The sequence below is a fragment of the Dermacentor andersoni genome, chromosome 11, assembly GCF_023375885.2.
Source record: "Dermacentor andersoni chromosome 11, qqDerAnde1_hic_scaffold, whole genome shotgun sequence".
Lineage (NCBI taxonomy): Eukaryota > Metazoa > Arthropoda > Arachnida > Ixodida > Ixodidae > Dermacentor > Dermacentor andersoni.
Genome location: NC_092824.1, coordinates 34940656 through 34964761, shown reverse-complemented (window position 1 = coordinate 34964761; position 24106 = coordinate 34940656). Strand labels below are relative to the sequence as shown.

Below are 24106 nucleotides of genomic sequence, written 5' to 3'. Positions count from 1 at the left end.
AAACTCACGTCGGTGTGCGTGGTCTGTCTGAATGGCATTTCTTGAGCTGGGTCGAATGCTGCGCACAGTGAAGCGTTGCGAGGGGGAGATCCGCAGGAATTGCAAGCTGAATCGGTAGCACGTGTAGAGCAAGACTGCTCGGTCTGTCCTCTTCCTTTTCTCTTCGAATGAAGAATGGTCAATTTTAAATCCGTGTGATCGAAACTCAACTATTTAAAAACCCTCTCTTTTTCCTCCTCATGGCTTCTGATTCAGGTCAGATCTACCAGTAGCAGGCGCACGAACATGGGGACTAGGCTAGGCCTAACCTCATCGGATCAATGCGATCGACCTTGGCTGAAATGCGACTCGTGAAGACTGAAGCTTCTACATTCAATAATTCATCACCGCTTTCCAACCATCACTCACCTGCTCAAAGGGAAAGTGCCTTCTTGCGACCGTAGCACATGACCCAAAACCTTGGCTCACGAGGTTGGACTTCTCGTGTGCCATCAATTCTCAGCACGCTCTGCGTATACGGTTATTTACCGCATAAACACAATGTGGCCAATAGCTTAGCTGGCAATTGATGAACTTAATTTGTGAGAAATAATCGCAACCGCCAGCCATGCTGTTTTGAATATTTGACCGACTGGCATGTGAAGAGGCATGTTCCAGCGAATTTCACTAACATCTCCTGAACTAAAAAAAAAAAAAACACCGGATTTTACATTTAAACGTAAACAGTTAAGTGTCGGCGAATAAGTGAAGTTCAGTATTAAGCGCTGGTGGTATGCATATGACATATCAACGATATTACAATGATACATTTCCATTCTTTTTCTTCGGTAATAGCTAGCATCAGCTACTCCGAAATTGGCTAGAGAGAGGAAAACAGCCTGAAGAATAGCATATCATTCTTTTTCTATCAAACATTGGTAAAGACAACCTGGGACCTTGTATTGGAAATATCAATAAATCTGTCTCAAAAATAAAAAAATATTTATTATATATACGTGTCAAATAACTGCTTCATGAAACAGTTAGATCCCATGTCGCGACAGTGAAATTGTGCCAGCTGCTTGGCCTACTTACACTGTGCCCATGCCCCCCGCTTTACAGGGAATTAACTCGAGTTGCACTTAAAAGTGCTCCAGGAAGTACCCAGGACAAAGTGAAGTGGAACACCTTTGTGGTTTGTGATAGATTTTTAGGAAGAATACACCAAAGTTGTGCTAGTCTCAAAATTCATAATAAGGGGACCCGCCCAGACGCTGGCCATGCAAATTTTGGCGTTTGAGTCGCGAGCCCACACTTGAATATAGAAGAACAATATATTACATACCTTTTTTTTTCTAGATGATAAGAAATTACTAAGAGTACATTTAGTAATGAAATATATTATTATATCTACTGCATTCACTCAGAAAAATGTTCTTTATGTTTGAACCATGTGGAATATGGACGGACGTTCGTTTTGGTATAAAGGCGCGAAATAACATTGACGCCTTGATACCCGGCAACGTTGATTCCTTAAGATAGCCGTGCACGTTTTCGCGAACAGTTTCCTTGACCCAAAACGATCACGTACTCGTGACGCCTGCACAGAAAACGATGTTCCACCTGCGCCGCCAGGGTTTCTGAGTGATGGCACTGGTTAACACTCCCAAGGTTAGTTGTGGTAGGAAAACATAAACACTCTAGAAAATGGATAAGGAAAAGGCGCCGCGGTACTTCAATTGGTTAGAGCACACCATGCATAATGCGTAGACGTGGGATCGCTCCCCAATTGCGGCAAGTTTTTTTTGTCATCCACTTTCATTGTGATTAATTTATAATTTCTTTATTTCAATTAGTAAGTACAAATAATTTCCCCAATGTTATCCTCGACGTCTTTCTAGGCTTCTCATGATATAGCAAATAACATTAGTGTTTTATCCCTATTTTAGGCTCGTATAGAAGTAACACTACGTTGATCACTTAGTAGACTTCAGCAACTGTGTTTCTTTGGGCGCGTGAAATACTAGACCTCACTACTGCCTGTTACGATATTTGCGAAATATCACTAGATAACACAAGATTTTATAGTTAAAGTTGATTTTAGTGTGTGTAGAAACTTACGTATGTTGGCGGAAGCTTTCTAATCGTCCCCTAAATGTCGGGAAAGAAACTGCGTTGGGCACCGTAACGCTTTTTCCTTCATAACAAACAAACTACATATCAGTGCGGGTACGTTGCTAGGATACATCCATAGCACAAATTATTGACGTCCCGTTGATTTATGGATAAATTTGCGACACCCATATGTAATTCAATGAGTTTCACTTGTATTAATACAAGTGAAATGTTATGTACAGCCGCATCTGAATTACCGTGCCTTTCAGTAAATTTCTCTACAACGCGCCACACACTTCATGGGGATACACAAAAGACTCCTCCGAAGGATCCGCCCTACTATACCATATGCAACAGGCCCAGCTAACTCTCCTTAACGAGGCCGACTCCCCGACGCGGCACGGAAACTCCGTAGAAAGGGATACCACGTCCGATCTCGCCTTCATTAAAGGACGACTGTCAGCACAATGGGTTAACACGCACGATACCTTAACGAGTGACCGCACTATCAAACAGATATTTCTGCAAATCAAAGGATTCCCAAAACGCCCAGCGCAAGCATCGCCTCACGAACTGGAATGAGTTCCGCAAGACACATGTAGGACAGTTCCAAAACATGCACTTGAAAGATTGGGTAGAGATGGTCAGGCAATGAATCCAGTCACACACGAAGGAAATAATAGAGATGTGGGAGCAACCGAGCACGGACAAGCATCTTCTGCCTCTCTGGGAGGCATGACATGCCCTCATTAAGAGATGGAAAAGAAATAAGCTCAATCGAAAACTACGCTCACGCATCAACACGCTCAACGAGCAGATCGTCCACTACACTGAACATCTCACTCGTGAGCGGTGGTACGATACGTGCAACAAGCTCAATGACACATTGAATATGAGCTCCACGTGGAATCTCATCCGATCACTCGTTGACCCAACCCAGACAAAGACGGAAACGTCCCATAAGCTGCGAAAGCTGCTCGAAACATATGAGCATACCGACGAGCTATTCAACGAGCTTATAACAACACACATTGCGGATCCAGCGCAACCACAGTATGCCGACTACAATAGCGCAGAGCCGGAAAATGAGGGTCTCACCGGCCCAATCACAGTAGCGGAACTACAGCGTGCCTTAGCAGAAGCAAAGCCGAATAAAGCGCAAGGACCAGACCAAATTACGACAACACAGCTCCGCAACCTTACAGAAGCCGATCATGCATTCTTAGTTCAGCAAATTAACAATGTGTGGGACACGGGCAGCTTGCCAGAAGAGTGGAAGACAGCCAGCATCATTTTCATTCCGAAGGCTGGCAAGCCCGAAGCCATAGCGAATCTTCGTCCAATATCGCTAACATCATGCGTGGGTAAGCTAATGGAGCGCATCGTGCTTAACAGACTTCTTAGTCATCTTGAGCAATCACAACACCTCCCCCATAATTTGATTAGATACAGACAGCACTTATATACTCAATACGTTCTGCTGCAGCTACACGAAGAAATCACGAAGGAAACAAGCAGCGCGGAACTTAAAGCTATTCTTGCCATAGACCCCAAGAAAGCTTTTGACTACGTTGACCACGATGCTATGCTGCAAGAGCTCGAAGCTACTGGCTGCGGAACCAAGCTTTATAACTTGAAGTAGGTAAAGGCAAGGCGCAGAAGACCAGGACTTAAGAAGAAGAACACAAACGACAAGACGGGCGCCACTCACAACTAAGTTTATTTTCGCAACAAGCCTGCCTTATGTAGGTCATTCACGCCGAGTCACGCACAAAACTTTAGAAGGAAAAATAACACAGCAATCTATCGACCATTCAGGAATGTTATCTGCGCAGCTATCGACAGAGTAAACAAGAACCACACGTGGATCAGCACAGGAGCCAACTGATCTAGTACAGCCTTTTTTTTTTTTTTTCTTTTTTTCCCACCAACGGGGACAAAAAACCAGAAATAAAAAGTACCGTCATCACTTCACTACCAACCAATCTAACCACAACATAACACACTTCAAACGCCTAAGACCCAGTCAGTGATAAAACCCGCACGACGATGGGAATAATGACCAACGAATAACACGGAAATAACATGAAAAATGCGTCTAAGAACAGTGTCTGCGTCAAAACTAAAATCTCTAATAGTCACTCACCTAAAAAATTGATAGAACATGTAACCGCGCGAAAAAAGAACCACGCGACAAACAATGAAATGGACAGAAGTGATGATGAACGATAAAGGTCTAAGAACAGCGTCTGCGTCAAAAAACAACAAAAGCCTAAGAGCCACTAGAAAATCGTCAGCAAAATAAAACTAGTTAAATAAAAGGATGACAGACGGTAAAACAAATGAAATCACTCTAACAAGAGGCCTAAATGAAACCTTCTAAAAAAGTCGTCTCCTTGTCACTAAGCATAATGGACGGCCTGCTGACGCATGCGTTCCCCTCTTTTTTGATGAAAAAGGCTTCCACAATTTCCCGCTCATACCTGTCTTTTCCATACTTCAAAAATTTGGTTTTGTCAAACTGAGGCCGGCAATTAGAGCAGTCTCTGCAATGCTCTGCAAGGAAACTCCCTTCCTTGTTGCGCAGATTACGACAATGTTCCATTGCCCGCTCATTGAAACATCGACCTGTTTGTCCGATATAGCTGCGCCCACAGCTTAGGGGTATTCGGTAGACTACACGTGTCCTGCATTCAGTGAACTTCTTCTGATGCTGGATTGAACAAGCCGGGCGTTTCTCTCCGTTCATGGCACAAAGCTTAGACAGCTTGCAAGGCGCCGAGAAAACAACCTGAACGTTATGCCTACTTGCCACTTTCTTAATGTTGTGCGATACCTTATGAATGTACGGAATTACCGCAACAGAACTGCGTGAAACTGGCTCCCTGATAAGAGGCGGGTGCTTTAGTTTTTGGAGCATCGTTTCGCAGACAGCTGAAATCACACATGGCGGGAAGCCTGCCTGTTGTAGTCGTTTCACTTGAGCGCTAAAGCTACTTGACACCAAATGGATGCAAGACTTAGTTAAAGCCGCTTGCAGAGAATTTGTAGCAATTGCACGCTTTACAATCTTGGAATGGGCGCTCTCAAACGGAAGCAGGCCTTTCAAAGAACGCGGATTGTACATCCAACAAAGGCCTTCCTTTGGAACCACTAGCCTGATATCCAAGAACTGGAGTTGACCGCAGCTCGGAACTTCCTTGGTAAACCTGAGACCCTGACTGTGGTTCGAGAAGATAGTCATGGTTCTCTCAACGGTAGAAACTAATTCGTGCTCAGGGACGTCCTGAGCGTGGACAGTTTCATTTCCTTATTAGAGTTCTACCTGAACTCAACCGCCATTTTGTTTGAAGGCAAGTTTTATGTGCAGAAGAAAGGGATATGCATCGGTTCTTCTGTAGCTCCAGTCCTTTGTGATATCTTCCTATCCGTTGTAGGAACTGACATCAGTAATAATCTTTGTGATCCTCATGTAGTGTCAATTTACAGATATGTTGATGATTTCTTGGTCATTTTGAAGGACGTCCCTGAGCACGAATTAGTTTCTACCGTTGAGAGAACCATGACTATCTTCTCGAACCACAGTCAGGGTCTCAGGTTTACCAAGGAAGTTCCGAGCTGCGGTCAACTCCAGTTCTTGGATATCAGGCTAGTGGTTCCAAAGGAAGGCCTTTGTTGGATGTACAATCCGCGTTCTTTGAAAGGCCTGCTTCCGTTTGAGAGCGCCCATTCCAAGATTGTAAAGCGTGCAATTGCTACAAATTCTCTGCAAGCGGCTTTAACTAAGTCTTGCATCCATTTGGTGTCAAGTAGCTTTAGCGCTCAAGTGAAACGACTACAACAGGCAGGCTTCCCGCCATGTGTGATTTCAGCTGTCTGCGAAACGATGCTCCAAAAACTAAAGCACCCGCCTCTTATCAGGGAGCCAGTTTCACGCAGTTCTGTTGCGGTAATTCCGTACATTCATAAGGTATCGCACAACATTAAGAAAGTGGCAAGTAGGCATAACGTTCAGGTTGTTTTCTCGGCGCCTTGCAAGCTGTCTAAGCTTTGTGCCATGAACGGAGAGAAACGCCCGGCTTGTTCAATCCAGCATCAGAAGAAGTTCACTGAATGCAGGACACGTGTAGTCTACCGAATACCCCTAAGCTGTGGGCGCAGCTATATCGGACAAACAGGTCGATGTTTCAATGAGCGGGCAATGGAACATTGTCGTAATCTGCGCAACAAGGAAGGGAGTTTCCTTGCAGAGCATTGCAGAGACTGCTCTAATTGCCGGCCTCAGTTTGACAAAACCAAATTTTTGAAGTATGGAAAAGACAGGTATGAGCGGGAAATTGTGGAAGCCTTTTTCATCAAAAAAGAGGGGAACGCATGCGTCAGCAGGCCGTCCATTATGCTTAGTGACAAGGAGACGACTTTTTTAGAAGGTTTCATTTAGGCCTCTTGTTAGAGTGATTTCATTTGTTTTACCGTCTGTCATCCTTTTATTTAACTAGTTTTATTTTGCTGACGATTTTCTAGTGGCTCTTAGGCTTTTGTTGTTTTTTGACGCAGACGCTGTTCTTAGACCTTTATCGTTCATCATCACTTCTGTCCATTTCATTGTTTGTCGCGTGGTTCTTTTTTCGCGCGGTTACATGTTCTATCAATTTTTTAGGTGAGTGACTATTAGAGATTTTAGTTTTGACGCAGACACTGTTCTTAGACGCATTTTTCATGTTATTTCCGTGTTATTCGTTGGTCATTATTCCCATCGTCGTGCGGGTTTTATCACTGACTGGGTCTTAGGCGTTTGAAGTGTGTTATGTTGTGGTTAGATTGGTTGGTAGTGAAGTGATGACGGTACTTTTTATTTCTGGTTTTTTGTCCCCGTTGGTGGGAAAAAAAAAAAGGCTGTACTAGATCAGTTGGCTCCTGTGCTGATCCACGTGTGGTTCTTGTTTACTCTGTCGATAGCTGCGCAGATAACATTCCTGAATGGTCGATAGATTGCTGTGTTATTTTTCCTTCTAAAGTTTTGTGCGTGACTCGGTGTGAATGACCTACATAAGGCAGGCTTGTTGCGAAAATAAACTTAGTTGTGAGTGGCGCCCGTCTTGTCGTTTGTGTTCTTCTTCTTAAGTCCTGGTCTTCTGCGCCTTGCCTTTACCTACTTCAAGCATGAACCAACTAGCCCAAGCAAGAGTTTTACTTGAGCATATTTCTTCTACATTGGGCCCTTTCTTTCATCAAAGCTTTCGCAACGATCCTGCCATTTTGTGCGTCAACTTGATCGCCGTCTCAGCTTGCCAGTCTCGAGTGGTGTCGTATTGCTTGAGAAAAAAGCTGGTGCCTTTGGAAGTACAGTCTATCTTCGGCGTCTTGGAACCGTCTTCTGGGCACGTCAGGCGCGTATGCAAAATACTCAAGTCCGAGTATTGGAGGCAAGTTAGATTGTTTCAAGATTGGCTGCGTGTGCTTGTTGTCCTCGGGAAAGAACCAGAAAGCGAAAACAGGCGGTTGCAGCAGATGAAGCGTCTGGCCGCAACGTCCACTGAGTTTCTTTGGCATCGAGCGTTAGTGAGCCTAATATCCCGGTCAAAAAAGTCTCACGATGCAAGCACCGGCCAGGTCACCGTGCTAGGAGACGCAGCTCTGCCTAGACAAGTAGAGCGCTTTTTGGAAAAAGGACCGAAGTTCAGCCTCGAACAAGGATCCCAGCGCCAAGAATTGCTTGCCATGGTGAGAAGGGTGGCTAGCCGCGGAAAGAACCAAGAAGAAAAAGAAAGAATTGTAAGTGACGGTGTTTCCTGCCTGATGGTGAGTGGTGCATCCATTCCGCCGAGAAAGCCTCGCCTCCAGAGGATTTCACAGGATCTGAAGGACAACGACCTTGTGGTGCTACAGGCCGATAAGGAGGGCGGCTTTGCTGTTATGCCAACTGGTGTTTTTCGAGAGAAGGCCTTGGTTGCTATAAAGAAGAACTTCAAACAGGTGGCGTTCAAGGTTCGGAAGCAAAAAAGTCAGGCTCTCCAACTTTTGGGAGAAATGAATTTGGAAAACCTGCACAAGATGGCAAAGGAGGAAAAAGGGAGGTTTCTTGAGATCTTCTTCACTGTGAAGACACACAAGCCTGAATGTCCGCTGCGCACCATTGTTTCAGAAAGGGGAACATGGCAACGTCTGGTTAGCCGGTACCTTCAGACACATCTGCGAAACATGGTGAGCGACGACCCTTTCCTGGTGCGTAGTTCTCTGGAGGTGCTGAAGGATCTGGACAACCTGCCGCCTCGTCAATACAATGCGTTCTCCATAGACATTGAAGATCTCTTCTATTCGGTCCCTCACCAAGGTCTCTTAGCGGCGGTCAGGGACAAGATCCAATCAAATGGTGAAGTCCGCTTCCAGAATGCGGCAGGTGTAAGCGTGGACAGTTTCATTTCCTTATTAGAGTTCTACCGGAACTCAACCGCCATTTTGTTTGAAGGCAAGTTTTATGTGCAGAAGAAAGGGATATGCATCGGTTCTTCTGTAGCTCCAGTCCTTTGTGATATCTTCCTATCCGTTGTAGGAACTGACATCAGTAATAATCTTTGTGATCCTCATGTAGTGTCAATTTACAGATATGTTGATGATTTCTTGGTCATTTTGAAGGACGTCCCTGAGCACGAATTAGTTTCTACCGTTGAGAGAACCATGACTATCTTCTCGAACCACAGTCAGGGTCTCAGGTTTACCAAGGAAGTTCCGAGCTGCGGTCAACTCCAGTTCTTGGATATCAGGCTAGTGGTTCCAAAGGAAGGCCTTTGTTGGATGTACAATCCGCGTTCTTTGAAAGGCCTGCTTCCGTTTGAGAGCGCCCATTCCAAGATTGTAAAGCGTGCAATTGCTACAAATTCTCTGCAAGCGGCTTTAACTAAGTCTTGCATCCATTTGGTGTCAAGTAGCTTTAGCGCTCAAGTGAAACGACTACAACAGGCAGGCTTCCCGCCATGTGTGATTTCAGCTGTCTGCGAAACGATGCTCCAAAAACTAAAGCACCCGCCTCTTATCAGGGAGCCAGTTTCACGCAGTTCTGTTGCGGTAATTCCGTACATTCATAAGGTATCGCACAACATTAAGAAAGTGGCAAGTAGGCATAACGTTCAGGTTGTTTTCTCGGCGCCTTGCAAGCTGTCTAAGCTTTGTGCCATGAACGGAGAGAAACGCCCGGCTTGTTCAATCCAGCATCAGAAGAAGTTCACTGAATGCAGGACACGTGTAGTCTACCGAATACCCCTAAGCTGTGGGCGCAGCTATATCGGACAAACAGGTCGATGTTTCAATGAGCGGGCAATGGAACATTGTCGTAATCTGCGCAACAAGGAAGGGAGTTTCCTTGCAGAGCATTGCAGAGACTGCTCTAATTGCCGGCCTCAGTTTGACAAAACCAAATTTTTGAAGTATGGAAAAGACAGGTATGAGCGGGAAATTGTGGAAGCCTTTTTCATCAAAAAAGAGGGGAACGCATGCGTCAGCAGGCCGTCCATTATGCTTAGTGACAAGGAGACGACTTTTTTAGAAGGTTTCATTTAGGCCTCTTGTTAGAGTGATTTCATTTGTTTTACCGTCTGTCATCCTTTTATTTAACTAGTTTTATTTTGCTGACGATTTTCTAGTGGCTCTTAGGCTTTTGTTGTTTTTTGACGCAGACGCTGTTCTTAGACCTTTATCGTTCATCATCACTTCTGTCCATTTCATTGTTTGTCGCGTGGTTCTTTTTTCGCGCGGTTACATGTTCTATCAATTTTTTAGGTGAGTGACTATTAGAGATTTTAGTTTTGACGCAGACACTGTTCTTAGACGCATTTTTCATGTTATTTCCGTGTTATTCGTTGGTCATTATTCCCATCGTCGTGCGGGTTTTATCACTGACTGGGTCTTAGGCGTTTGAAGTGTGTTATGTTGTGGTTAGATTGGTTGGTAGTGAAGTGATGACGGTACTTTTTATTTCTGGTTTTTTGTCCCCGTTGGTGGGAAAAAAAAAAAGGCTGTACTAGATCAGTTGGCTCCTGTGCTGATCCACGTGTGGTTCTTGTTTACTCTGTCGATAGCTGCGCAGATAACATTCCTGAATGGTCGATAGATTGCTGTGTTATTTTTCCTTCTAAAGTTTTGTGCGTGACTCGGCGTGAATGACCTACATAAGGCAGGCTTGTTGCGAAAATAAACTTAGTTGTGAGTGGCGCCCGTCTTGTCGTTTGTGTTCTTCTTCTTAAGTCCTGGTCTTCTGCGCCTTGCCTTTACCTACTTCAAGCATGAACCAACTAGCCCAAGCAAGAGTTTTACTTTACTTTATAACTACATTAGGGACTTCTTACGGAGTCGCACGTACACGCTACGAGTAGGCGACATCACCTCACGACAGTATCCCCATCCGCAGAGAGGTACCCCGCAAGGTTCCGTGATCTCACCCATACTCTTTAATCTTGCCATGTGCGTAGTCCATAGAGCGCTACGACACATCCCCGACATCAAGTATGCGATCTACGCAGAGGATATCACCATCTGGATCAACACGGATTCGCCAGGGCATATCCAAGAAACTATCCAACAGGCTATGAACAGGAAGCATGAGGCGGCTCAAACTATTGGCCTTAGATGTGCGCCGGAAAAATCTGAGTTGCTACTGGTCCATCACAAGAGATGGAGACCACCCACCATACAAATTGTAAACGAAGGCGTGCCGATTTCCCAACCAAAATGTATTAAGATCCTCGGTCTCCATATCCAGAAAGATGGAGGTCCCGCTGCAACGGTGCATCACCTGCTCAGGCAAGGAGAACAGGTGCTGCACATGATGCGTAGGGTCTCCAACCGAGCAAATGGAGTGAAAAAGGCGGATATGCTTCAACTAAGAAGCGAACTAATTATGTCGCGCCTGCGCTGTCACATGCCCTATACCAATCTCCTTCAGCAAGACATCAATCGCCTTGATGCGCTCATGCGGAAGGCGACAAAGCTGGCCATCGGCATCCCGTTTAGTACCAGCACTAAGCTCCTCCTTGACATCGGTTGCCATAACACGGTGGCGGAACTAGTCAGCATTCATCGTCGTCACCAAGAACTGCGTTTGCAGCGCACGTGTCAAGGCACGCACATCCTCCATAACATTGGTCATCATCCAGAAGCTGCGCCTCTCCTGAACACACGCCCACTACCCCCGAAAAAATGCGATTTCCTAACTATAGCTCCACTGCCACGCCATATGAATTCAGAACGGGGCAAGGAGAGGCGACGACAGCGAGTTGCCTACTTCAAGAGGTACACGGCAACACACCCTGACGGCCTATGCTTCTACGCTGATGCTAGCGTTGGTGCACGGGGCTCCGCTATAGCAGTCGTGAATAACGACCTCCAAGCTGTACATACTGCGTTACTCCCAGGGACAGATCCGACCTTAGCGAAACTGACAGCCATCGCAACCGCGATCCAACACATGCCCCTTAGTAACTCAGCCTACACAAGAATCATATTTACCGACTCCATGGCGGCTTGCAGGAAATTGTTGCACAATGATCTGCCGGCCCACATTTCGACATTTATTCAAGAGCACCTTCAGGGTCCTCTGGAAATCACCTGGATACCTGGTCATGATGGGCTGCCGGGAAATGAAAGAGCTAATCAGCTCGCATCCGAGACTTTGAACCAGGCACCCTGCATTCCGCGACCAGCCCAGACGAAAAGGCGGGCTCCCCTGCTTCTGCGGCCATATCAAGAGGCAAGACGCAAGTTCCCCAAGCTCAGCAAAGTGCTCACCCGTGAACAGGGTGTACTGATACGTCCGGCCCAGACTGAAACACTTCCTACACCAGCGCGAATGCAACTACTCCGCGGCCTCTTACCTGAAGATCCCCCACCCTGCCGATATTGTGGCGAACACCAAAACACATCCCATATCCTCTGGTCCTGTGGACCACCCCCACCTCCCCTTCCTGCCCCCACAAATCTTTCCCCTAAACCCCATGCCGGGTGGCTGACAGAAGCAGCGAGCGCCGACGACCAACGGTACCTTGCGGCGTTTATCAGTGCTGCACTGAAGGATGCCGCAAGCGAGGCTCTGGACTGAGGGCCTTTCCACCATACCACCCAACATGAAAATAAAGTTTTCTCTCTCTCTCTCTCTCTACATGCTCTAACCATAGAGAAAGAAATTTGAACAAGAGCGGACCCTCCCATAGAGCCCAGCGGTCGAATTGACTGTAGCACACCAAGGGGATGGTATTAACACCTTCCGGTTCTGGGCGCGCGCGTTTTGAACACCAGTTGGTACACGCCGTGCCGGCTCCGCTGATCGGCGCGGCATTTATTTTCTTCGCTTCCGCTGAACACCGCGTGGCCTTGACGTGGAATCGTTTCATTATTTGGTAAAAATGATTGCGAACGACCTATACAAGACTCCGCCGAATCCGTCAGGTGAAATTTCACAAAGAAAACGGAAGACGTCTTCTGAAATGATGAAATGTTTATTTTGCGCTATATAAGTGCTCGTTCCGGGCTTCATCTGCATTCATCCGAAGTTGGGGCACCAGGTCAGCAGCAGTCGTTGCCGTACGAAGCTCCACCGGATGCCATCAGGTGAAAGAAAGCAAATTACAAGCATGTATCATTTTGGTATATTGACATAACAGGAGTATTGCGTGTAGAGGCGAAACGTGCGTAAGTGGTGAATGAGCAGCATTACAGATAAAGTCACTTTTACGTACATTTCGCAGCAAAGGCTCCTCACAAACAATGTCATAAAATCTGAAGACATCCGGTTTTCAAGCATCCCTCCCTTCCCGGGCATTATTTCCTGCACGTAAAGAGCACAAATACACGGGTGACTTCGCGTTTCCAAAACAACTTGGCCCTAGTCGACGCGATGGTACGCCAAGTACACAGAGGTGGCTACAACACAGGCTCAGCCAGACCATGTTACACGCTCGCAGAATGCCTTCTTGTCGCACACAAGACAGATTCGTGGGTGCGAAGCCTGTTTTCAGTCGCTCAGAATAGATAAATGTCATGTTCGTGATCTCCTCCGTGTTATCTTTTACGCGTCCTGCAGGCGCAAGCAACACTCCCGTGTTATCACTCTCGGCCATCGCTCGTGGCGTTTTTGACAAGCGAGAGTACCGAAATAAGGTATATGTTTTTGCAGGGCTATAAAATGCGTCACAAACTTGTCCCGCTAAAATTCAGTACATGCAAAACTAACTCACTAAGGCCGGCTTGCTTTTTTGGTAACAGCTGCAGAACAAGAGGCGCGGCGAGCATGCCTCAAAATATTCCAAAAAGTTACGCAATGAATTACACTACTTCTTCGGGTCAGAGAATGCGTCACGAACTTCTACCAGTAAGATTCAGTACACGCGAAACTAACTGCGGCACATAGCCGAGCTGCTTCTCGCTAACTGCGCCACTACGCCGAGCGCGGCCGCTGTGCTTGAAAAGTACCCCAAAAAGTAGCGAAATTAGTTACAATAATGTCTGGGGTGAGAGAAAGCGCCAAGACTTGTCCCGGTAAGATTCAGTACACGTGAAACTGCGTCACACAGCCAAGGTGCTTTTCGTCACAAAGCCAGGTGCGGCGAGCGTGCCGAAAAAAACTACCAAAATAAGTTATAATTATGCTTGGGCTCATAGAAAGCGTCGCAACTATCTCCCAGTACGAGTAATTAAATTAACTAGGCTTGGACGGCGGAGCTGTTTTTCGATAACTGCGTCACTATATAGGTTCAGTTTTGCGCAGTAAGCCTAAATGTGCTTGAAGTGCGTCACAGACTGTCAAAAAAAATTCCTCACCTTGCTGTAGTCCAGTAGTGCAGCGGTGCCGTGTCGAAATGCAGACGGAACACAACAGAACGCCGGGCGCCCAAAGAACGGCCTACACCCAGAGACGGGTCGCCGACCACGCGAGCTTGACATGCGCAGCCGGCCTCGCTCCCTCCTGCGGCTTGTTTGGCGCATGACGTATGCACGCGCTTCTGGCATGCCGCTAGCTTGTTGCTAGGCAGCGCAACAAAAAGTTGCAAAGTATAAGTTCATTTACACGCAAAAATTTTTCACTTTTAGTGGGAAAGAACAAAAAAAAAAAATAAAACGTCTGTAAGATTATTTCACATTCTTTTTTTCTGATGCTCGCGTCAACTAACGGATTGAGTTGAAACTAGGCGTGACGTGTTTCCTGTTGCCAGTTTTCAATTTGAAGAGTGTCCCGTCTTATTGAATTTCTTTCTCTATGCTCTAACAGAGACATACGTGGTATTCAGAACATACGCGAGGCTTGAGTTGAAACTAGGCGTGACGTGTTTCCTGTTGCAAGTTTTTCAAGAGCGTCCCCTCTTGTTGAATTTCTTTCTCTATGCTCTAACAGAGACATACGTTGCAGTCACGGCAACTACTGCCAATGGCGCCGACATTTTAACTAAAACGGCACGCATGCTACGTCACAAAGCCACCATAGATGGGCGGAGGACTTTAGATAACATTCTTTTTATGTTTCAAAGTTTTCTGGGTATATGCAAATGGCGATCAAATAACGCTTGCTTAAAATATCCGCACCTCCTGTCTTTATTTCGCCATTTTTAATATGCTATTGAAGAATGCTACGCTTCTCATTTTTCTCTGCAATATCTGAGTCCTTACCCGCTACGTTACTGAACAAAACACTAAGGTATGACGTCGTATTGATTTTACCGCAGAACGCATTCGAGGGAAAATTCGGCTGAATAGTGAACGTTAATGGCTGTGACCTAGTTACTAGGGCTACCCGCCGTGGTTTCTCAGTGGCTATGGTGTTGAGTTGCCGAGCGCGAGGTCACGGGATCGAATACCGGCCACAGCGGCCGCATTTCGGTGGGGGCGAAATGCGAAAACACCCGTGTACTTAGTTTAGGTGCACGTTAAAGAACCCCAGGTGGTCAAAATTTCCGGAGTCCTCCACTACGGCGTGCCTCATAATCAGAAAGTGGTTTTGGCACGTAAAACCCCATAATCTATCTAGTTACTAGGGCTAGCAAGACTAACGGAAAAAAAAGAGGGACGGTAAATTGCGCTAGACTTCAACGGACAAGCTTTATTGTGAAAAACATGCAAAAAACCACCGTATCCTCCAACAAATGCGCAGACAGAGGCATAAACGAATGTGCCACGTAGGAGAAAACCAAATGCGCGACGAAGCTGATAGGCGCTCACAGCGAGCTATAAGAAAGCAGTCATCGGGATCTTCTCAAGGTACAACACTTCATTGATTGCAAGTGATGTAGCGTGTACACATTCGTCAGCAGCATTTGAAATGCAACACTCCTAAAATATTTCCCTATCTAACAGCCTAGCAAACCGTCTGTCAACCTGCGTGTTATCAGAACACGGGGACGATTTACGCGTACGTCTACGGCGGTGGTCAGCCAAGTAGCCAGCGCCTGCCAGAACGTGTGTCACATTCCGGTGCTCCCTAAGCCACTCATTCAGGCACCTGCTTGTCTGTCCAATATAGCCCTTTCAACAGGGAAGTTTAATTTTGTATACCACCCCCACATTGCAGTCAACAAGCCGGGTCATATGGTCCGGACATGGTTAATTAGCATGGACATTCTTGCGAGCTTGAGTGGCACTGAAAAAAAGAGCACCCTCACCACACTTGTTGGCCACCTTTGTAAGGCCGTGGGACACCCCGTGAACGTATGGCACGGCCACAGGACATCCCCTGGGACGTGTCGTATTGTACCGAGTGGCTGCGGGGATAGCTTTTAAATCCATAATGAGGCTCTCAGTCACTTACACCAAGGTTTCATGGGGATACCCAGCCCTACGTAAACGGCTTGCTGGTTACTTAATGCCACAGGAAATGTGGTGAACACAAGATTTCACCAGAGCTGCTCTCAGGCAGTTAGTAGCTATACCTCTTTTTACTAAATTGCAAAGCGTCCAATACTAGTCAAGCAAAGCCCTCTTGCTCCTAGGAGAGTAGATCGAATAAACGGAACTATTATTTAGAGTGATACGAATATCTGGAAATTGTAGGTGACCATCTACTGGCAACTCATGTGTGAACACAAGACCTACTCCACACTTTTCAAAAAGTTGGCTTAGCCCGACTCGGTGGGCTGAGAAATGGCCGTGAATCACCGATAGCATTGCGCTCGCCAGAGGTATGCGCTTGCCCTACGCAAGCGCCGGCACAACCATTTCTTGTTCAGTTCGCTGGTTACTGGCACCACGTGACGAACCTTAAGGCACCGCCTTACGTACATTCCTTTTGATACATCAAAAAAACGCCGTTGTCGTAACTCCTGATTGTGTGAAAACCCCCTAATCGTGGTTACAATACAAACGCAGCAGTGAAAAGTAGACAACGTTGCAGAAAGTTTGCAATGTTCAACAAATTTTATTTCGTATATACGCGTTCTTTGAAAGAAATGATGGCCCGAAATACAAATGCCGACACCTACCGACAGCGATGCGAATACTATGAGCCCGCGTAATGAACAAAAATTTTTCATGGAGCCAAACGGCGGGGCGATTGTGGCGAGACGCATTCTTCTCCACCGCCATTGCATATGACAACTCATTAGCATAATTTGCGCGGCTCGTCGCACCACAGATTACGGGGAAAATTTCTGCAACGGCAGCCGAGCGCAACGTCTCGCAACATCAAATTGACGTTTATGAAACGGCCCTTCCTGTGACGTTCTCCATGGCATATTCCTTCAGCCAATAAGCAAGCTGATGTGGCGGCTACCTTGGATCGCCACCACATATTCGTGAAATTACAGATGCATTGCGCAGGCTTCTGCATGCTGCCGCTCACTTTCTTTTTGAAGCACTAGCGTCTCCATATAGCTGCCACAGACCAGAAAAATGCTTTATTCGATAAAATTTTCAGCTCCACGTCACGTTTTGTGATCTTGGTTAAAACGCAAAATTTCATATTGCAAAACTTCCGTTCCCCCGCACAGATTTCGAGGCACGTGAGCTCTCAACAGCCAATCAGAGAGCCAACATGGCGGATAATGGCAGCTGTGCAGCCACTTCGCGTGTCGAGAGTAGAACCTCAGCTAAGCAGCTCCTCACGGAGCCGTGCCGATGGTGGTGGGGCCATCATGACGCAATATGGGGCGGTGATCTTGACGTCTCAGGTGCTTTCTTTCTTTGAGTCGGTTTCGCTTTTAGAAAGAGCTAATACTATAAATACAGTGTCACTTGTTCTCTCCTCGTGGATTAAAATATGGGCTTAAATGAATTCTATATCTCATTTGTTCCCAAGAGTAGCTGTGTACAGGGAAAATGCTCGCTCGCTCGCTCACTTATCCTCACACACGCAGACACAAACAAGCAAACCAACTAACACGTACACATGTACACACACAGGTACACATACAGAGAGAGAGAGAGAGAGAGAAAGAGATACAACAAATGTTTGCCTACATACACATTTACCCTCGCCCACGCATGCGCACACGCACAAAAATGTACCCACGCACGCCCGTGGAAATGCACGCACAATCTAATGTGCGTAGCTTGCATATGCATACACCCACTCGTGCGCACGCAGATTCAAATACGGAGTCACAAACACGCGTGCACATGCAAATACTAGTGCACACGCATGCACGCTCAAGGCGTGCACACGCACATACAGTCCCCTTTCTTCCCTGCTGCCTCATAAAAGCATGCGCGTGCAAACACACTGAATGACATTCGCTCTGCAGTTGCCATTCAAACGGCAGCTGTAATAAATCACTGCAGTTTAAATTTGGTGCTTCTTCAAGTAAAATGTGTTCTCTGCCCGGAAAGGGCCAAACGATTTCCTCCTTTTGAGTGATTTCACGGCCCATGCCTGTCCAAAAGCAATGTTCCGACTAAGTGCAATAAGGGCCTGTGTTGGTAGGATAGCCTCTCGGCGCAGTAAGTTGAAACTTCCTGATACTAGGCTTATATTTTGAAATAAAATATTCTAAAAAGGTCTCCCATTTAGTTACGCTTGTCGTTGCAGTGAATTTCACAGAAATAGCGAAAGTGCGATGTCGTCAATTCCTCGGTATGAATTTATTATAAAGCTACCAATCATCTACAGTTACAATATTTTAACTGTGAAATGGTTTATTGGCTGTGGGCTGAGAGCGGTTCAGGCAGCGGTAAAGCAACAGCAAGAGGCCAGCACCAGAGCCGAACCTTGGTCCAAATGCTGGTGGTGATTATTGGCCAGCGTTCGTCGTCTTCACTCCGGGAACGAAAAGGAGTCATGCAGACGACCTAAGAGTCCACCCCGATGAGAGGGTCCGTCTTCAGGCGCTCCACATGGACCATATCTCGTCCCTCGCCGCGACAGTTCGAAGACGCCATGAAACAGGTGAACCGTGGGTTCGATTTATCATTGGATATATTGATTAATGGGATGTACTGGTTAACTAATGACTGTAATTTGTCTCGAAAGAGTACCCAGTTTTCCTTGGCCGTTCTACTGTAAAAGGAACGGATAAGTGCATTGTTGAAAAAAAAGTCTAGGTCAGCATTAGTGGTAGTATAGTCACCCTTGTTATAGTTCCGATTTGTTTTCTTTACTATACCCGTACATGGTAACGGAATATTAAGGGTTAATTGGAGTAGATTATATTCGTTAAAACCATCCAAGTGTGATATTTGCTGAATTGCTTCAGGGTCGGTTGTCAGTACTAAATCTAAGATGTTGGGACCGCGAGTGGGTTGGTTGACAATCTGGGTGAAGTTGAAGTCTAGGGTTAAATTAACGAAATCTAATGACACTCGACAGGTAGAGGTTAGCTTTGCCCAGTCGATGTGTGGAAAATTAAAATCCCCTAATAGATAAATTATATCCGCTGGGCAGGCCTTAAGCGCAGTAGTAATACTGTTACGAAGGTCGGTGGCAAAGGTTTGGAGTGAATCAGGAGGACTGTAACAGACACCAATGAGTACCTTTGTAGAACGGGTTAAACAGGCGGCCCAAACGATCTCGAGATTCGAGTCTGAGTTAGCGTATTAAGATGTAATGATTTTTTTTATCGCAAAAATGACGCCACCACCTCGTCTGTCAAGGCGGTCATGCCGGTAGATATTGTAAGTGCGGGCGAGAAAAAAAAAATTCATTATCAGAAATATCTGGGTGCAGCCAGATCTCGGTGAGAATGACTATGTCAGAATCGGCATCTTCAAGAAAGGATGAAACCATTTCATGCTTTGATATTAGGCTTCGGATGTTAGTAAACAATAGTCATATTGGTGTTATAATGGGAGAAGATCGCGATTCTTGACGGTCGTGAGTGCACGTGCGCCTCCCATGCTATCTATTTCACCGCACAACATATTGTGTTGCAACATCCTAGACATATGTCGTTGTACCAATACGTAGCCTTTCAACAGATAACCTATAGGGTTTGTTTTGCGTCTTAGCAAACTCTATCATTTGTCTTCTGGCTTGGCGAGTGGTAAACAAGAAGTCTTCGCGTATGAAAAATGATGAGCCTTTAAGCTTACGTGCAGCCGCAAGTACCTGTTCTTTGTCTTTAAAAATGTGAACTTTGCTATGAGGGCCAGCACAGTGCTTGTCTGCATTGTATTTGCCTAGTCGATGTATACGTTCCAACTGTGCACCAGCTATATTTATGTCCAGCTTTTCTGCGCAACACTTTATTATTTTCATCTCCGATGCTGCCCAATTCTCTGTTGAGTCATCTTGAATGCCAAAGAAAAGCAAGTTACATCGTCGCACCCTGTTCTCCGTGTCATCACACCTAGAGGTGATTGTTACGAGCTGATTAGAAACACCATGCAGAAGATCGACTCCCATGGCTGAATCGGCCGAGCGCTCTGACGGAGCGCTTGCTTCTAGTGGCGTTACCCTTGCGTTAAGAAGTTCGATTTCGCTCTAAGCGGCTGCTATCTCATCTTTAGTACTTTTAAGTTCAGCATGTAGTAGAGCATTGCCTTGCTCAAGCTTGGTTACTTTTGTTAGCACAGCAGTCTCCCCCTTTCTAGCGCTTTTGAGTTCAGCAACGAGTGCTGCATGTCCTTTCTCTAGCTTAGAAATCCTATCTATGACGCCAGCAAAAGCCTCCGCCTCAGCCTTGGTCATTGGACCAGGATTGGGCTCAATATAACCAGAAAGCATGAACAACAATTCCAGCAATACACAGCATAAATCAGATGAAGTAGCCAGCGCTCGTTTCAGTACATTTGGCAGCTCTACAGGGCACGACACCTTTAACAAGCAGTAAACGCTGGTCTTCCCATATGAAGCACAGGAGAGGTAACTAGCTTGCAAGAGCAGATTGGGTGAAGTCGTCATCTCAGATGTGGTGCCGTGCCCGAAGCCGCCGATGTTTCGATGGCTTTTATATCCGCCGCCGGTAGTGCAGAGCGTAGCAGTGCCTTATTGCCAGACGCGGTAGCTGAATCCGTGCGAAATTAGTGCTGGTGGCGCGGCATATGGCCATGGCAGTAGGAGAAATCCAAAATCCGCTAGACATGAACTCAGCAGGCCACAGCAAAGGGCCCAGGAACAGGTAGCCTGTAAGAGCAGCTTGGGTGAATTCGTCATCTCAGATGCGGTGCCGTGCCCCGGCGTCTTCGAAACAAAAGGAAACGCTTATACACTAGTGGTAAACGATTTAACACCCCATCGGCTTGGGAAAAATCCAATCAATGTTTAAAAATCTGCAACTCCGCGTTATCCGCTGCTAAAGATAAATATTTTTCACATGACCTTCCATCTCTTCTCAAATCCAACCCTAAAAAGTTCTGGCAAATTATCTCTCCGAACCGCGACACTAATCACATTTTTTTACATGATAGCGACCATGTGCCCCTTCCATACAATGAGTGTCCTTCATGCATCAACACATATTTTTCATCTATATTTAGTACTGAAGATCACTCTACCCTACCTGACGTTCCTGATTTAAACTATCAGTACATGACACCCATCGACATTACTATCGACGGCATTGTATCTCTTATAAACAATCTTAAGTTATCTAATTCTTGTGGCGTCGATGAGATTAATTTCAAAATACTAAAGAACACCGTTATGACTTCTAGCAAAATACTATATCACATTTTCAAACAATCACTAACTTCAGGAGCGCTCCCGTCAGATTGGAAGACTGCGAAAGTAGTTCCCATATTCAGAAACGGTGACAGATACTCACCAGGTAACTACCGGCCAATTTCGCTCACGTGTATTTGTTCTAAAGTGCTCGAGCTTATAATAGCTTCTCACATATGCAACTATCTGGAATCAAACAACTTTTTTCCACTAATCAGCACGGGTTCAGGAAGGGTTTGTCATGTGAGACACAGCTTTCAGAATTCACGACTGACCTGCATTTAGACATGGACCATAATGTACAGATTGATAGCATATTTCTTGACTTTTCCAAGGCGTTTGATCGCGTAGCCCACTGCCGCCTCATTTCAATGTTAAACGCACTAACATTGAATTCACTGACATTAACTTGGCTCCGGAACTTTCTTTCTAATCGCCGACAATTTACTATCGTTAACAATCTTTCTTCGCCCCTTTCCTATGTCACTTCCGGCGTGCCACAAAGTAGCGTTCTGGGGCCGCTACTATTCTTAATATACATTAACGATCTTCCTAATAACTTAACATCCCGATTGCGAATATTCGCAGGTGACTGCGTTATTTACCGCCCTATAACCAGCCCCGATGACCACCTCAATCTTCAAAACAACCTTCATCTCATATTCGACTGGTGTAACACTTGGTTAATGAATCTTAATTCGTCTAAATGCAAAGTAATGTGTTTCACCCGTAAACCCTCAATCTCTTCTTTCCAATATAACGTAAATAATAAGCCAATTTCTGTAGCTACTTCCTAAAATACTTAGGCATTAATCTCGCACCAAGCCTTTCCTGGGCCCATCACATTACTACTATATGTGCTAATACTTCAAAATCACTAGGGTACTTACGCCGAAACCTACGAAATCCGTAAGCTAGCTTATCAGACGTTTGTTCGCCGCCAGCTCGAATTTGCTCCTCAATCTGGTCACCCCATCATAACAACCTAATCAGCTGATTAGAATCAATGCAAAATAGGGCCGCCAGGTTTATTTCGCGTAACTACACCTACAATTCAAGCATCTCACAAATAAAACTTGATATTTCACTTCAGCCACTAAGTACTCGACGCGATTTTGCACTCATATCATTATTTCACAAGTACGTTCATGCGGATAGGAAATCTTCTTTACGGCTTGAAGTCGCACCTTTAACATCTCGCAGATTACATAATCACCTCAGTTTCACACGCATCTACGGGAACACACCTGCATTCAACTGGTCCGCGCTTCCTCGTGCCATTCCATTGTGGAACGCTCTTTCTGATTTCATCGTCTCCGAACCTAATCCCGATAAATTCCGCCAGCTCATCATTTCATATTCCACCGCGTAGCTTCAATAAAGTTCAGGATGCTTCTTTTTTTTTTTCAGTTATGTGCTCTCTTGTACATTAGCTCATTCCGCTTGTTATTCTTGTATTTTTTTAGTATTGTTTAGTATTTGTACTGGAGTGGCAACATTATTTTTCATTGTTTATAAAGGAACTGTATCGTTTGTCTTCTTCTAATATGTATATTCCAGACCTTGTAATTTTGTACAATGCTTTTAATACTTGTATAAGATATGTATACATTTTTCCACTGTCAATTATTAATGTATGTCTATTATGTTTTCTATATGTTCTATATACTCTGTTAATCTTATTGTAACGCCCCCCTTAACCAATGCCTCATACGAGGCCTGTAAGGACATTGTTAAATAAATAAATATCTCGTCCGTCGCCGCGAAAGTTCGAAGACGCCATGACAGGTTCGATGACGTAATGCACGGAAGATGTGCGCTCGATGATGCGGTAAGGGCCTTCGCACTTGCGCAGCAGTTTCCAAGGGATACCAGCTGCTTCGGTAGGACCTGACAGCGTGCCAGGAAGAAAAAACGGCGCGTCGGTATTGTCGAGGCGGCATCTCTGCTGGCGCTCCGAGTCAGGTTGTAAGCTGCCTTGCCTCGCTAAGGTCCGTGCGAATTCTAGGCAATCCTCAATACGTCTCGCAGCGGCAGGAATGGATATGTACTCCCTGCATCAGGCCACTACGGGAGAATTGTGTTCATAGTGCGCGACGGATGATGGTCATATACAATATGTCGAAAAACCAGTTGTGCTCTGTATCGTGGTGTTCTGTGCGTAGGTGACAAAGGGTAGAATGAGAAGCCAATATTTGTGGTCAGAGGCGACATACATTGCAAGGATGTCGCCAAGCGTGCACTTCAGGTGTTCAGTGAGCCCGTTGCTTTGAGGGTGACAGGTGGTAGTTGTCCGATGAACAACACCGCACTGATCGAGGATGGCCTCCACGACTTCGGAAAAAAGGCGCGCATGCAATCATTGAACGAAGTTCGAACAAACTTCGAACGAAGAACAATGCAGCGTCGCAGGCTATAGCTGCCTGTATGGCGGCGCTGTGAATTGTCTTCTAGAACATGTCTGTCACCAGCCTTTTTCAATCTTTGACCTGAACTTTTAATTATTCGCGAAAAAACCACTTATTTCATTGAACCCGAGCTAGCTACAGGCTGCGACCTCTTGGGACACTAGTTGGTACGTTTCCAGGAAAGCTGGCTATGTTTGTGCAGTGTAGAACAGTTCGTAGCAAGTACCATAATGTAATTGATTACATTTTAGAAATTGCTCAAATATGTTCGCAGGGCCGTGATTTAGTAACCGTACTCAATAACGGTGTTTGAAGAAGTCATTCTGATCGGTTACATTATTTATGTAGTGTGTACAAGTCTCACCACTATAGACACATTCTAAAAGAGAAAGCCGAATACCAGATATACCAATAGCTTTTTTATCATTCTTCATACAGTTTTCTTGCCCACACTTCACTCGATTTTACAGTATACGTAGAATATGGCTTTTAGCATATGACCCCTCCTTTAGGGAACGCATAGTTTTTCTCCTCC

At 45.6% G+C, this 24106-nt stretch overlaps 1 long non-coding RNA gene across 1 annotated transcript; it reads right to left on the bottom strand.

Moving 5' to 3' along the window:
* Nucleotides 1-12562: 12562 nt before the first annotated feature.
* Nucleotides 12563-14134, bottom strand: LOC129381363 (uncharacterized). The gene is made up of 2 exons (XR_008609555.2): nt 13903-14134; nt 12563-12910 (listed from the first exon to the last, which is right to left on the bottom strand). It is a non-coding gene; the product is annotated as an uncharacterized lncRNA (long non-coding RNA).
* Nucleotides 14135-24106: the final 9972 nt, after the last annotated feature.